The sequence below is a fragment of the Emydura macquarii genome, unplaced genomic scaffold, assembly GCF_026122565.2.
Source record: "Emydura macquarii macquarii isolate MOO-44397 ecotype Brisbane River unplaced genomic scaffold, CSIRO-AGI_Emac_v2 contig_968, whole genome shotgun sequence".
NCBI lineage: Eukaryota > Metazoa > Chordata > Testudines > Chelidae > Emydura > Emydura macquarii.
In genome coordinates this window covers 12,635,453-12,651,499 of record NW_027131105.1, presented here as the reverse complement: position 1 = coordinate 12,651,499, position 16,047 = coordinate 12,635,453, and the positions used below count along the sequence as shown (strand labels likewise).

The following is a 16,047-nucleotide window of genomic DNA, read 5'->3' as shown; positions in this document are numbered from 1 at the left end:
GGGAATCAAGAAGCTTAATTCTTTCATGTTTGCAAAGCACCTGGAGCTCCTTAATGAAAAGTAGTAACGGGATAAAGGATTATTATTATTATTTATCATCTCCATTAGCCTGCAGAGACAGGCATGGTATTGCTCGCTGATGGCTCAGCCAACCCAGAATGCAGGCGAGAGTCCTATTTCCCCCCATCTTTGGGTTGCAAGGCAATTAAAGCAAGTGAGTAACTGGTGATGCAGAGCTGTGTTGCAAGATAGCAGCCTCACCTCATAATGCTGCATCAGTGTGGGACATCATCACACAGCAATGCAACGTCCGTGCAGCACAACAGCATGTATTTATGCCACTGGACACGTAGCAGCTCAAGCATATCTGTCTGGTGTGGGTGCACCCACCCACAGAACCTGCTGCACTTGACAGCTTGAGGCTGCCTCATTTCCGCCAGTTAGGTTAAGAGGCTCATTTCCTCATTTTGTTATCAGCTGCTGGTGCATTTTCAATGGTAAACATAGCCAACGCTAAAAACATAGCTCTCTCTTTCTCTCTCTGAAGCTGCTGCGTGGGCCTTTCTTGGTTCAGTGAGGCACCAGCATAAGAGGGGTTCAGGGAAGTTAAACACCAACGGAAGCATGACAAAATCTGCTTCACATGGTGGGGAAGATGATCCAGGAAGCTTTGTGCATTAACTATGGCATCTCCAAGGGAACCTGATTGTCAAAAGGTGGTCTGCAAAGGATAAAAAAAAAAAGAGTTCAAGCTACTTCTCCTGCCCCCCACACATACTCACTTTTTTATTGTGAGCAGAGAAGCCCGGAAAGAGTTTGGGTTTCTCTTCCATTATTTACATGAAAAATTCACATCTTTTCTGTCCTGGGAGATTTTATGGTAACTGGAGAAGTAGTGAAATGAGGACTTGACATTTCAAAGGTAAAAAACAAGCAGGAAAAACCTCTTTGTGAAAAAAACATATCCCCACAACCCTGTCAGGCCTATTTACTCATAAGAAAGAAGCAAAATGGGCATAAATATTTGTTTTAAACAAATCCTTTGCCAGTCACTTCTGTGTGGTTTCACAACACTAAGATTATGTGGACAGAAATCTGTAAGAGCTGATATCACTTCGTGCAAGTTGGAAGTAATATGCAGTCACTTTATGAAACAAAAAGCAATCTTGGGAACTTAGCAGGACTGGTAAACTTCTCGCCTCTAAATTGCCAGGTCTAGTCTAGCTCTGCCCTGTAGTGACAAAAGTAATCATCTGTTGGTTACTGGGCATCTTGTGTGACATGAGCTGGGGGAAGAGGCTCACTCCGATGCCCAGTAGGCAAGTATCTGCATCACAGTTGGCATTAATTAGCCCATTCCTTGAGTATCTCTTCAGAGAAGCCAATAATTGAATGTGTCAAGGAGAGTGAAATCCACTCATCTTTATAGGAAAGGCCACTGTATCTACCAAATCTGCAGACTCCTGGCTGTTGAATTGGGATCCAAAATTTTAGCATTCATTTAGAAGAATGATTGATTTAGCATTCATTTAAAAGTCATGGTTGCAAAGTTAACCTAGAAAATGTGGCCCAAGTGTAACCACAGCAGTGGCGTTTTCCTCATTCTGCAGGACAATTGAAACAATAGTTCTGACAGGTGAGACTGGCTCCATGCATCTTCATGGGGTGTTCACACTGAAACCTAATGCTGACAGGCTCATCTTAACATTGTTAGCTATTTCACTGCCAAAATGTTTCAGCAGAAACATCCTGCTAATCTCATGTAATTCCAAATTGCCTTTTCAGGAGCCCCAAGTCCCATTTCCAAATCTTCCAACTTCCTCCTGGTATCTTCAGTATAGTTATGTGTTAATGCGAAAATCTGTGGACAGCATAAACAAATATAAAAAGTAACTGTACTGAGCAACTATTCATTTGCATATTTAATTCAATAAAAAAACCTTCCAATGCTGAATTTAAATAAAACACCTGCAGAATTTCTAGTCTGCTCACCAGAGCACTGCAGAATCCAGCGATTTGGCTACAGAATTTGGGTCTAGTGTGCTATAGAGTACGCAGAACCTTGCTCAAAGAGCTTCAGGTTAGTTACCTGAGATCAGATTTTAGGGCCAGCATGTGGGAGCTCACCCTGCCTCTGCCTGGGCTGCCTGGTATTATAATGTGAATAAACAGAGGGCTTAGTCTCCAGGGCTACACATGGCATTGTGAGACCTCTGGTAGAATACTGCATCCAATTTTGGTGTCTACACTTTAAAAAAAGGTTATTGAAAAATAGTCAAGAGTTTGGAGAAGAGCTACAAGAATGATATGAGGTTTGGAAAACAAGCCTCACACAAAAGACTTAAGAAGCTCACTCTATTTAATTTATTGATAAGAAGCTAAAGAAGTGATTTGATTGTGCTCTACAAGTACCTGCAAAGGGAGAAAATAGCTGAGACTCACTAGTGGATACTTCAGTCTAACAGATTAAGGCATAACAAGATCCAGTGGCTCGAAATTGGAGTCAGGAAAATGTAACATAGAAATAAGATGCAGTTTTTGACCTCTGGAACACGGGATGCAAGAATCACTGAGTGAAGTTCTATGGCCTGCGTCATGTAGGAGCTCAGACTAGCTGAGGTAAGCGGCAAGGGGAGGGACTGGGGAGAAGGAGAAGGAGATGAAGGAAAGGTAGGTGGCAGGAGAGCATAGGGGCACGTGAGGAAGGAGGATGGGGAAAGATGATGAGGGCAGGGAGCAGTCCCCTCCAGTCCTGTGATTCCAGTGACGGGTCTCATTCTGCTCACATGACAACAGGAGGGTCCCAAAGGCTGCAGGAAAGGGAGCATGTGCTCAGCGATCTGACTCTTCCTCTCTTTAAGCCTCAGGTCAGGTAGGTTCACAGTCTGGTACGTGTGTTTCTTTTGTTGTTTAGGTAAAGTAACTGCCCTTTATTTCAATCACTAAATAGGACGGCGCAAGTGAATGCAGCCATTGTTGGTCACTCCCCAGCGTGGGCCCTTTGGCAGGGTAAGGCAGGCCTGCAGTGTTACTACCAGGCTGTGCTGTCTCAGTTCCAGAGAGAAGCAGAGGCCTGTCTATTTGGAAGCCGGCACTATCTCACCATAGATCAGGTTTGCAAATGTAAGTGTGCTGCTGCCAAGGCCTGGTGCCCAGCTCTGCCGGTCACCTCCATTCTGATCCCCACTCTGCTATTCTACAGTCCTGCTGTTGCACCTCAGTCCTATGACCACATCCAAGTGACTTATCATTCCACCACGTTTCTGAAATGCTTGACATTGAACTATGTTTCAACAGTGACGATTATATGCCAAGCCATGCTGCCATTGCCAAGCACTCAGGTTTATTTGTTTCTACTTTTAAGCATCTCACACTGGTGTACAAATAATAATAGCTTTCACTGTTGGCTGTGCATCTATTTTTGTTTAACTCCTTTATCTGAAATACTTTCCCCCAGAATTTACTACCTCTGTGATATCAACCTGTCCTTCCTCCAAGTCAGCTGTATTCTCTTTCCTATCCTACACTGCAAACAGAGATGCATTTGTCTTACTGACATACAAAGCAGACAGCTTTGTCTACACTATTAGCTTTCCTTCAGCTCCTAGCTCAAATAATCCTCACAAGCTCTGATAATTCTCTGGGCCAGCAGCCTGGTTCCACTTTGGTTAAGGTAGAGCACATCCCTTCTGTATAGCTTCTTACTTAGCCAAAGAAGTTCCCCAGGTCCTAACAGATTTAAACTCCTCCTTCTCTACTCTGTCTTCTCATCTGCATATTGAGATTTTGAAGTTCCCTATTGCGAGCTGACCCCATGTGTAGACCTGGAACCATTTCATAGAAAGTTACTGCATACGTCCTGAAGTAAAACCTGCTGCCTAACAATCTAAGTTCAGTTTCTAGGATCTCACATCTCCTGGTCATTGGTACCAATGTGTACCTTGACCATGGCCTCCTCCCCAGCTCTCACTAAAATGTATACAGGGCCTAGTTTATCAAAAGTGACTAGTTATTTTTGTGTGGCTCAATTTTGAGGAGACCTTAACTTTAAGACCCTTCACTGGTGCCTGATTTTCAAAAAGCACTGGGCACCTAGACACTCTGAAAACTACACCCCTTTGAAGTGTCATAAGTTGAACATCCCAAATCACTAGTCACTTTTGAAACATTTGACCCAGATATTTTGTCAGATCCACCACTTTCACACCTGGTAGGCAAGTCATCGACCTGTTCTCATGGTCACCACATATCCGACTATCAGTCTCTCTAATGATGCCCTATCACCGCAACCCAGCTCTCACAACAATAACCCCATCTGTTAGGGTGACCTTCTTGGCATGTGAGGGATGATTATCTTCTTCTATTTCCACCAGAAGGTGGATCGCATCTAAGGAACTTCATGCCTCCATTCCACCTACGTGGCCCTCCAGTAGGACACTGGCTTCCTCAACTAGAAGAGGAGTGTCAGAGAGTGACCCCCACCTGGACAGCTCTCCTGCACAGGCTGTGGCACAACAGATGTGCCTGCCTCAGTTTCCCCTTCTGTTTGACCATGAAAGGAACAGTTTCTCAGCAGTCAGTACAAAGTCCCACCTCTGGCCACAATTTATTCACATACGCTAGTGCAGTAATTCCCCCAGAACCTTTGTAGTAAAACCATTCGCAACAAGCACACAGTAAACATAAAGGTTCAACAGCAATTTTCCACTCCCCTCTCCAGGGGCATCACTTCTAGGTCACCCAGCCAGGCGTCCCTAAGCATTCTGTTCTCAGTTCCTTTCTGCCTGTGTTCTAGGCCCCCAATCTCATGATTCCTTTACACAAGTAGCATCCAATGACTCAGCCCTTTTCCACCTCCCAGCACCGGCTCTAGAGCTCAGGGCAGTCAGTAGATTAGCCACTCAGCTGGCCACCTAGCCAATTCCTCCCTTTTTCCAGGGAGGACTTACTGAGCTTTCTGCAGATTCTTGTCTCTCCAAGGCAGATCTCACCTGCCCCTTTCCTTTGCTCCTCCTGTCTGTGCTCTCAGGCATCCCTCACCTGCCAATCTCTCACTCCCACACAGCTCTGACCCACCAGCTCTCACCCTCATCTAGGGCCCATGTGTCCTCTTTTAAACCCAACTGGGAGCTGGCAGCTGATGTGTCACAGGTGCACCAGACCTTCTTAAAGGACCAATGTCACCCTGTGACATCAGTCCTGATGTGGTCTCACCCAGCAATCTCTAGGAACAAATTCTCTCTCCTCAGTGTTTCAATAGTTCTGGACACAAGGTGCTGTATTTGGGAGTTGAGGGCTATGAGCTATTTGCACTGAGTATACACACTGGCCACTTGTTCACAAGGCAAGTCATTGTACATTCTGTGCAGTAAACTGAGACACTTCCACTCACCCACCAATACTCTAATCTGCTGCTGCTGCTCTGCTACCTCCATAGCTAAGCTGGGGGGTGTTGTGACTGGACAGCAGGTGAGGGGCTTGATTCTTGTCTGATTTATGCCAGTTTTCCACTGGCCTTATTTTCCTGAATTCAGTGGAGTTAACCTGATTTACCCAGGGGTAAGTAAGATAAGAATCAACCCCTTTATCTTGAAGTTGAAAGCAAAGGCCTATTTACTGAATTTAAAGATTTTCCTTACTTGAAGCCATTGACCACTGATTTAGAAGCCTACTGCCTTGATTGCTGATTGCCAACTCTCTTCCAAAGCAAGCTGTGCTCACTCTCTCTGGGCCTCTCGGCTGTCTTTTGGCAGATCAGAATTGCCCGTTCTAGGAAGTTCTGCCTTGGCATTGTTTTACAGCTCAGCTGACAAACATAAGCCAGTCAAGGGACTCACCCAAGCACAGGTTGAATCAGTGGCTGTGCCCACGCTGGAACCCAGCTGACATTTACTGACAATCACCATGTAAAAGGCTATCTGAGTCGCTCACTCACAATTATCCCTCTCTCCTGTTAATCATTAAAAACAGTGAATCAGAGATTCTTGCACAGCCCAAAGCCCCCCTGTAAACACTGTTCAAAGAGTCAACAGGTTAGAAGAGGCCTTCGAGTGAAGTTTCCAGATCTCCCTCTTCACTTAGCTGGAAGTGTGATAGTTTATCCGAGCACCTAGTCAATGGCAGGCCCAAGATATTGTGAGTGTGAGTGAGGCAGGCAGATAGCATGGAAGCAGCAGATCACTCTCCTCAACAGGAAATGGCATGGTTTACCATGTTACGTGAATCCTTAGGAAAAGTACCTTGCAGATATGATGGCTTGGTGTACTGGGGCCCAAGAAGTCAGGTTCAGGTGTGACCTTGAGGACTATTCTGGAGGGAGCTTTAGTTAAAAAAAGAGAGCATGTCTAATGACCCATTGGCACTCTAAGTAGAGCAGTTCACGGCACTCTCTCATGGACAGCAGCTTCTTTCACAATACAGCCATGCGTCATCAGAGTGTTTGCATCTGCACCTACCCATGCTTGTATCAATGCACTCTGGGAAAATCTGGGCAGCTATCCCATAGTGCTGCAGCGTGTAACAGAATACCCAGGGGGGCATACACAGAGGCCCCAGCAGAACGTGGGTAAATGCACTCTGCAATACTGTACTGCACAGAGAGCTGGAAGGAAGGACAGCCAAACTGGTTATACCCACACAGTCAGAGAGTCATGTCCACACAGCAAAATAACACAATACTGAACCAGTCCCAGTCAGATAGCCATACAGCAGTTTAGGCTTGGGCCAGAGGTAGAACATGGTTAGTTATCATGGTTACTAACTGAATACTAATAGTGTTGTGTGTGGACACTGACCCATTTTGAGCCAACCACATCAGGAACTGGTAGCAGTCTACCTTAGTTTAAAAGTTGTAGGATGGCAAGGGTCTAAGACCAGAGGCTGGGGGAGGAAAGGCAGTCTAGAACAAAGGTGAAGGATGACCTAAATGACGGGATAGATCGAGTGGCTGTGTGCGGACAGAGGGGGAACCAAGGACTGCATTAGGGTCAGTCTGATTGGTATTAGGCTTTTGCCATTTTGAGATGCAGGTCAGTTACAGAAATGTGCCAACAATCAGCATGACTGGGATGAAGACAAGACTTTGCCTCGGTTCCCCGTGCTTTGTTAAGCAGCCAGATTTTTGCTCTGCAGCCTCAGGAGGCTTGTCCAAGGTGATGGAGTGGCAGAAGATTTCCTCCTGTGGTTAACCGTTTATAAACCACTCCAGCAGGAGGGACCCAAATCCCAGCATGGACAACCCCAAGTGAATATCTCCCTGCTTTGCATGTTGCCAGTCCAAGCTACCATACTCTTTGGCTAGCAGAGCTGGGCTCAGCCTTCTTGGAAGCAAAGAATGGGGGAGTGGTGCGGAGAGGGGCCAAATTCAACCCAAGTGTAACACAACTGAAATCCATGGAATTACATCTGGGATGGATGTGACCCACAGAAACCTAGAAGGGAAGAGCTGCTCTCAGACGCAAACAGCTGAGACCCTCTCCCTCTGTATATTACACAGAATGCCTCTTCTTCATTAGAGCAAAGAATAAATGAGGAGCTTGTTCCCTGGATACTTCTTGTTTTCCTCCTGCGCTGTTACCCAAGGGCTGACAATTATCCCAGCTCAGATCTGAGCTCTATCAAATCCCTGCTAATCATCTAAATTGCACTTTGGGGAAGGATTGCAGGGGCCAAAGAGAACATTCTGGGGAGAGATGGCACCTATGGGAGAAGCAAGAACTTGCTAGAGAACAAAGGATGTCAGCATATTTGAAACGGAGGCTTAGGGTAGGGCCCGCAAGCAGGTGGGGGCGGGAATTCCACTCTCAGGTTGCTATGGTGATTGCTTTCTTGTTACTGATCCAATAAACAGTATGTGGAGAGCTGTAACCTAGGCACTTTGTAATTAAAAAGGTTATTATGCAACCTGGGATTTGCCATTAAAATCTTCCCTCTGGCTTCAGGGAGGATAAAAAGCTGGGATACCCTTCTCCTGGTAACTAATCCAAAATAGGAATTCCTGAGACATAAAACCAAGCTAACAACAGAAGAGAGATTGGTAGAGAAGGGAGGTGAGCTGCCCACAGCAGCAACACCAAGTTGGGATGAGCAGTAGTAGGAGGAATACTAGTTATCCCCACTGCACTTGGGGCCAACGGGGAGAGGGAATCTAATCAGCTGTCCAGGATCAATAACTCCATGTCCATGCTGTAGGGCTCTGGAAACATGGTGATATTTCTGCTTCCTGGGTGTTAGCCCCTCCCCGCACCGTGCTAGAATAAGGTGGGAAGGCAGGAACGGGCCAGCATTTGAGCACTGCCCTTGGAATACATTTTCTATGGATGGCCTGTCTGCACTCATGCTGAAACTCAGGGCGATGTTTGGAATCTGCCCAGGGAAGTGCCTTTCATTTCACAGGTAGTGTCATTCAATTTAAGAAACAACAGGGACAGTTGGGTGCTTTTCATTTAGCACCTGCACCCCGAGTCTCATCTGTCCAGGTCAGCCAGGGCCATTAGCCCATTCTAGATGATAGACAACAAATGTGGATTTAGATCACCAGGGAAATTAGTTTACCGGTCTCAGACTAGTGTCACTGATCATTGGTCAGACTGAAGCCACTACACAAATTAGTCGACTATCCCGTCTTTGCTCAAGGAAGACCTTGGACTGGAATAGCAGGCGTCTGCAGGACATGAGTGAAGGGCATCAGCCAGCAAAGACGTGTGTCTAAGGCCCAGTGCTGCAATAGAAGGGGTTGCTGAGGGTCAAGCTTAGGGCTTGTCAGCACAGAGACGTTAGTTCACAGTAAGTCAAGGTGTGAATTTAAAGGGCACTAACTCCTGGTGTGGACACTTGTATGGGATGCTGTGAGTGCCCTCAGGCAGTTAGCTTAGTACACTTCCAAAGTATATTAAACTAATGCACACAAAGGGCCTCTTAATGTGCAGTAAGAGTGTGCACGTAGGGAGTTAGTGCAGAGTAGCTAGCATGCACTGGCTGTGGTGGGCTTTTTCCCAATGCAGACCAGCCCTTAGTCAGGTGCACTGGCAGATGTGTCATTAAATTCATCCAAAATTAAATTAAAAATAAAGCATAAGATAGACAAACCCACCCACTTCAATTCAAATAGGAGTAATAATACATTTGTAAAAAATCTCCCATGAGGCTATCTATTCACATCATGCCTAAGAACAAAGTGGTAACAGCCAGGCACATATAATCAGGACAAAAACCTATATATAGTCCCATATAATAAACTACATCTGGGAGAAGAGGATAGGGAGGAGGGTATATAGGCTTGAACATTTCAGCTACCGGGATGGCTATTTCATCTAAAGAGAGGCAGCCATCTAGAAAACCCTCTCTAGACACCCCACTTTCAACGGCAAATGTTCACTAGCTCAACCCCCCCCCCCCACCACCAAAGAGAGAACACACTGCACCCAGCCAAATGGGATAAATAACCCCCTCCTTGGACTTTGCTTGTAGGCGGGAGATGAGCCAGTTCAGGGAGATTAAAAAAACAAGGGCTTTTTGATTTCACAGATGTGAAATTAATGGGCCAGGCCAAAAGATACGCCCCAGTGGAATGCGTGTGAACAGCTGCTGGGCTCGGTGAGGCGGAACAGGCACCTCAGGAGACTGTTTCCGACGCACATGGAGCTATACATAGTCTGTGCTTTACATCTACAGAATGGCAGAAACCCAACCCCACCATTCACAAAGAGAAGGAAGCACTGTGCCCCCATCACTGCATGCAGTACATCTGTCCTCCCAGGAAAAAGCCAGCACCCTCTCTCCCCTTGACTAGAACTGTCAAGTCATTCCATGCCACCAGCCACCAATCTGTGGGAAGGAAAGTAGGAGCAAACACACTCAGGGGAAGAGAACAACAGAGGGGAGAAACTGCACTACAAGTATCTCTTGGACCTAGTGAGCTTGGGGTCTCCTTCCAGCTCTAATATCTACAATACCCAAGGCCACTCATACACAGCAGCTCCTCAATGGACGATGCTATCAACACGGGGATGAAAAGCCTGAGGAAAACATGAGAAAAGAGAGGTCCCTGCAATGTCACTCACACTCTGGAGTGGGACCGTATATGGCAATGGCTCAGCCCTAGCAATAGAAGTTACACTAGTGTCAGATGCCAGGGCTTGGGAATCCCTCTGATCTTGGCACAAGGCGCCTGCACTTTTTGCTCTGTAGCCCGCTAATTACACAGCAGGTAGAACTCCTGGCTGGCCCCATCATTTATAGGCTCCCAAAATAGCCCAGAGCTGGCTGAAGTTCAGCCAAAGTTATATACATCCTTTCCTGCCTTACACAAACCACTGGTGAACGGTGCACTGCATCAGTGTGATCAGCTGAAGCCATGGAGATGAGGGGCAGGGAAAGCCCAACCATTCAGCAGAGTGCTACTAGTGAATACCGTATGTTCTACTAGCTTCTTATACTAAGGGTGCCATGCTGGAATCCCCCTTGCCCAAGAACCCCAGCAGTCCTGCTAGAATGGGTCAGTAGCACTTGTGGGAGCATGACGTTGGGAGCTGAAGCTCTGCCCCTAAAATAATGCTGGACCTGCCATTCTGTGTGCACCCAGATTTAGCACCAGAACCCAGGGGAAGGTTCAGACTTTGCCTTCTAGCTGAGCTCATTTGCTCTAGCACTGGAAGGGTTAAATGATAGTTCACAGTGGTCACTTCATAGCAGAGTGCATGCAGCAGACCCTCTTCTCCCTCTCCCCTTCCAGGTTGCACAGACACCCTCTCCACTGTCTCTTTTGGATTTCCTCAGAACCTTCTTCCTGGACTCTGGTGCTACATGCACCACTGTTCCCATTCCCACTCTTCCAGATGCAGACCAGAGCAGATCACCCTGATACTAATGCGAATATCTTCCCAGTTTTGCTTCAAATGCAGCCCCTGGCTTGTTACATAATAGGCCTGCTCACAAGTAGCAGCTTTCTGATCCCTATTTTTAGCCTCTTTACTCAGCTTCTCATTTTCAAAGCCACCCACTGGAAACATTTCCATTTTATCATGAAAACAATTTTGCTGTGAGAATAAATTATGGGGATATCAAAGTACTAACATAAAAATCTCCCTGTAGAAGAGAGCCCTTGAGAGCGGAGTGGGTAGCTCTGCTTTGTTCCAGTGGGTCAGACACAAACCAACCTCCAAAGCTCCTTTCAGAACCGAAAACAATACAGCAAATGAGAAAAGCAAATTAAAACAGAAGGGAAGCGCTGCAGCAGTGAGCTAATGGATTGGGAGAGTGACTCAGTCTGGCTCTCACATGGAAAGGAGTCCATCAAAATTCATCAGGCATCTCTGAGACACAAGGATCTGTGAGCATATGTACTGCCCCATTTGTACTGGTCCCTTCCATTTAGGAGCCAATGTTGCAGCATCCCCAGGACCTATTGAGGAAGTAAACCCAAGGATCTTAACATAAAGGAGTGGGTGATCAGATCAGAAAGGTTGCTGTAGAATGAGTTACTCTCTGGTAGCAGGAGGAAATTCACAAAGCACATCAGAAAGCTGCAGTGAATAATAGTAGAATCACCCCTATGCCCTTTCGATCACAGGAGGGGGAAGAAAGGAGCCATCAGGCCTTGGGACACAGGAATGGTCTGGCTGGATCCAACCAGGAGTACATCTAGCTCAGTACCCAGTCTCCAGCAGCGACCACATGAAACCCCATAATGGACAATTATGTAACATCTGCTCAGCTCAGTTAGGCTTAGGAACAGTTCTTCCAAATGGAGAGGGAGAGGGAGTGACTGTCAGCAGATGGGTAAAGAATTGAACAGGTCATGGGAGACTGACTCACCCACCCCAGGACAGCTCCTCCAATAAGGCTGAGGCACACTGGCAGGAGATGCTGTGTGAGCTAAACCTACCCTGATGCTAAGGCTGCACATAGTCTCAGGATACCTTAGGGCCATCTGTCTCCAGGGATGTCAGTGCAGAAAGATTGTCATTTAAAAAGGAACAACACACACAAATGAAAAGGTGGCCTTCTTTGGTGTTATTTTCCTTATAGGGACAAATCATCTGCCCCAGTAGAAGGAACTGGTCCGAGGCCCACCAACTGATTTTATACAGGGCACCAAATGGCCATCAGATGAGAACGACTTTGTTCTAAGTCTGAATCTGGCCAGGAGTCACCAATGTGTTTTTTCAAAAGAACAGAGGAGGCTGCATCAGTGAACACGGTAATTGTTGCTTGGTGAAGAACATTCTGTTCAGCTACTTCAGAGAAAGCCAGGCGGTGTCGGAGGGAAAGGAGCCCAGGTTCAACAAAAACATTAACACGCCGAGATGTAAGAGAACAAACGTCTCCTCAGGGCTCAGATTTGTTAATCTCAGTTGTTCCCTTAGCTGGACAGTCAAGCCTTGGCAAAATGCCTGCTTAGAATTCATTGAGTGAGACAGTGAGGCCAAGTTCCAGGTCACACACAGGTTGCCTGGTTGTATTTGCTGATTCTGAGCCGGCTCTCTGAAAGCTCTCTCAGTGAATGGTCCTACTGCCCAGGTCTCCTGAAGTTCTGCTATATGCCCAGGTTTTTACAATAAGTAGAGAGAGGGAGACATTGGATGCTGGAAAGACTTCTCTCCATAGTGTTTACCACTGTTCTCCTTTTTAAGCTGGAGACATCTCCCAGCAGGTGAAGTTTCAGGAGATAGTTCCCCTACTAACAGGGAGTCAGTCCTGCACAGATTTTACCACCACCACCTTCTCCCACAGCCGTCTTTGTGCTTTATCCCACCCAATCCCCAGCCTACACTTGGAACACCCTCTCTGAACGGATACACAAGGCCTCTGCTTTCTCCTCTAAACCCTTCCTCCAATCCTACTTTTACTACCATAAGGAAATAGCCACTAATTATATCCCAGTGGAGGAGTCATTGGAGATAACAGATTGTGTGTTATCCCTCTCCCCCAGACAAACTATGTTGCTCTTCTTAGATTGTGAGCTCTTCAGCTAGCCAGAAAATGCAGTCCCTATCAGTGTCTGGCACATTACGGGTACTACCAGGAGACAAGTAATAACTAATAATGGCTTCTCACAGACCAAATGCAAGTGAGGCATTGTGAACACCTAGAGAAGATTGCTCATTTCTATAAGATAGCACTCAGGCTGAGTCCAGCGCATCCAGCACAGACCAGGAACAATCATAAAGAGGGGGACGTGCTGAAGATATGAACACCAGGGTGTGAAGAGAAGGAAAGGGAGGGAAAATGAATAAAGTAACTATGAGACTGGCCATGAGAGTTCATGAGAGTTCCTCAGAAGCAAGGAGCTATCTCCAAAGGGCTTCCCATACCCTTAATGGGACTATCCCTAATCTAGAATGTTGTACCCTTCCTTAGTGCCTTCAGATACTGATCACAGCAGAAGCACCTTGTTCACTTGCTACAAATACAACTTCATTTATATGTAGAGGTATTGGGACCCATATACTTACCAAATTCTGGACACAAGCTCAGGTAGCTCAACCCCTTCTGCTATATTCTCAGGGGTTACGGGCCATACTACGCAGTGACTGCACTGGGAATGTGTGTAAAAGAGGTAAAACACTGAGTGGAGTTAAGCAGGTGGAATCTTGAGAGGAGAAAGCTGGATCTGTGGGCTTGGAAATCTCAATTGCTAAGGATCCAGAGCCAACAGAGCTGACTTTGTCACAGTGGGTCAAGGCATTGCCATGGAAAGCTTTCCCCACACTGCCTGTGCTGGGGGATAAATGGGGATTGTATTCTCCAGGGCTGTCAACCCACCTTTCACCAGCATGAAACAAAGAATAAAAGACATTATCTTTGTATACAGACACCCTTGCTAATTCCCAGGAAGAGACTAGAGTATTATTACACGCCTGTGAAACAGTGGATAGATTTCCGTGTCAGCCCAGCAGATTTTAGAGCATCCTCCAGGGCTGAAAGGCTAAACTCTGAAATAAAATGTGATGGTGGTGGTGGCAGTGGGATGTGATTGCCCCAAAAGCTACTCCCACTGTGAAATTGTGCTACTCCTCTTTGTGCTACTCAGAGGGAAATGCCTTGGCTTAGTTATCCCAGAAGGTGAATTCTAGTCCAGCATGTAATGATTTGCCAGAAAAACTGCAATCAAATTCACCAGTTAGCAATTACTTGGAAACTGTGACACACTAAACCCAACTTCTCTCTAAGACAACACTAGCCTGGGGCTTCCATACGTGGCATATATTGCTCTCAACTTCCTGTTGCTGCAAAGTCATTTAGATAATGTGACTGAGTCACGACTCTTCATGGAGTGAATTTGGTTTAGATCAGCCTAACCTTATTCACACCAGGCCGGTAATTCCCCCCAGGAACGGTAATGCTCTGCACTGCAATAGCACTTTTCAACCAGTTCTCAAAACACTATACAAAGGTGGGTCAGAATCAAAGAACTGAAGTGACACGCCCAAGATCACCTCAGCAGAAAGCTTTCAGAAGGGAAAGCACAGTGATACTAGAGGCATAAGCGCTGGCCAAACGTATTGAGAAGCCCCTGCTCTCTTTTACCTGTAGCACAGAGCTGTGGTCTATCCTATCTTTTTCCTCTAAACACACAGTGACCCAACCAATGTCCATGCTGACAAAATGCAGAGCTCTACCCACGGTCAGCCCTGGCCTGTGTGTGAGGAATCTCCACCGCCTACCACGCAGGAAGCTAACTGGAAAGCCTGGGTGTTGCCGTCTGCCACGTGCAGGCACCAGCAAGCTGCAAGCTTTCCATCTGACCTCCTCTCACCTGCCGCCTCCTCAAACCTACCTGGCCTGCAAAGTCCACGTCACCTTCACCCCACTCATTAGGAGCTGCTTACAGCAGGAGTCACCCTTACAGCTCAGCTCAGTTAGAGCTCCATAAACATTCCCCTGAGCCGAGCTAGACAACAGACTAAGCTCCTGAAAAGTCTACACACAGCAGTAACTACACCTGACTATGACTGCACAGTGCAGACACAATTTCATGAAAGCCTCACCCACCTCAGCGCTTCTACTTCTCTGAAGCTGCCCCGGGTGTTGTCTTGATGATACCTGGAAGGGAGATGTTTCCTGGACAGTGGGTGCTTGTTAACTCTGGTTGCTGTTGGAAACAGGGGATTATGGTTAGTTTTGGAGTGTCAGGAGATTAGGACTCGCAGTCTGCAGGAAGGTACTGCTTACCCGCTCCCTGTATCTCCCATCCCAACCTTGCTCAGATACAGCCCTGACCCCTCGCCTTCCCCGCCTCCCCATTCAAGGAATTACTCGGCAAAGCTAGTGAACAGTCACACTTCACAGTCCAGTGTTACTAGTGGCAAAAACCTTCCTCCTCCCCCCCACCCCCACCCCGGAAATTTGGAATATCTCAGGGGAGGGGCCCGTGGAGTTTGGGAACAAATCTAGTGCAGTGTAAAATGCAACCCAAATCAAGGGCTCCCATCCAGCCCCAACCTTAAACCCAGCCTAGGATCATCCTCTAGCCCTAAACTACAATCTGACCCCAACTGTAACCTTGGCCTGAGGCCACATCCAGCCACAACCCTAACTCTAGCCAGGGGCCATGATCCGGCCCAAACCCAGGGCCACATTCTAGTCTGACCTCAGCCTGGGGCCACAATCTGGCCAACCCCAAATTTAGCCCAGGGCTATCTATAGGCACCAAAGCTACCCAGCCTACATAAAATCCAGAACAAAGATATCAAACAGACTCAGTGCATGCCAGCCAGATTCCAGGCCAGAAACATCACAGCTGGAGGTTCAACTTCCCACGTGCCTCACTGCCCCAATCCCTTTGGGCCTTCCACATAGACCCATGCACATCTCTTCTCACTTACACTAAACTAGCCCATTCTTTCTTGCATGTATTAACTACAGATCAAGGAAACACCTCAGGCTAAATGCAACTGACAAAACGTGAGCCTACCAATGGGGTTTAAAAATAAATATTGATAATATTGATAGAAAATAGGATTTAAGGGATCTGAACCCATCACTCACATCCAGATCATGGCATCTGCGATCAGTCACTTCTCAATAATGCACAGCAGCAGCATG

The 16,047-nt window shown here is 46.8% G+C and overlaps 1 long non-coding RNA gene across 1 annotated transcript; it reads right to left on the bottom strand.

Annotated features, from left to right (window-relative positions):
• Positions 1-398: 398 nt before the first annotated feature.
• LOC137150509 (uncharacterized) lies at positions 399-15,093 on the bottom strand. The gene is made up of 2 exons (XR_010918989.1): positions 14,995-15,093; positions 399-1,861 (listed from the first exon to the last, which is right to left on the bottom strand). It is a non-coding gene; the product is annotated as an uncharacterized lncRNA (long non-coding RNA).
• Positions 15,094-16,047: the final 954 nt, after the last annotated feature.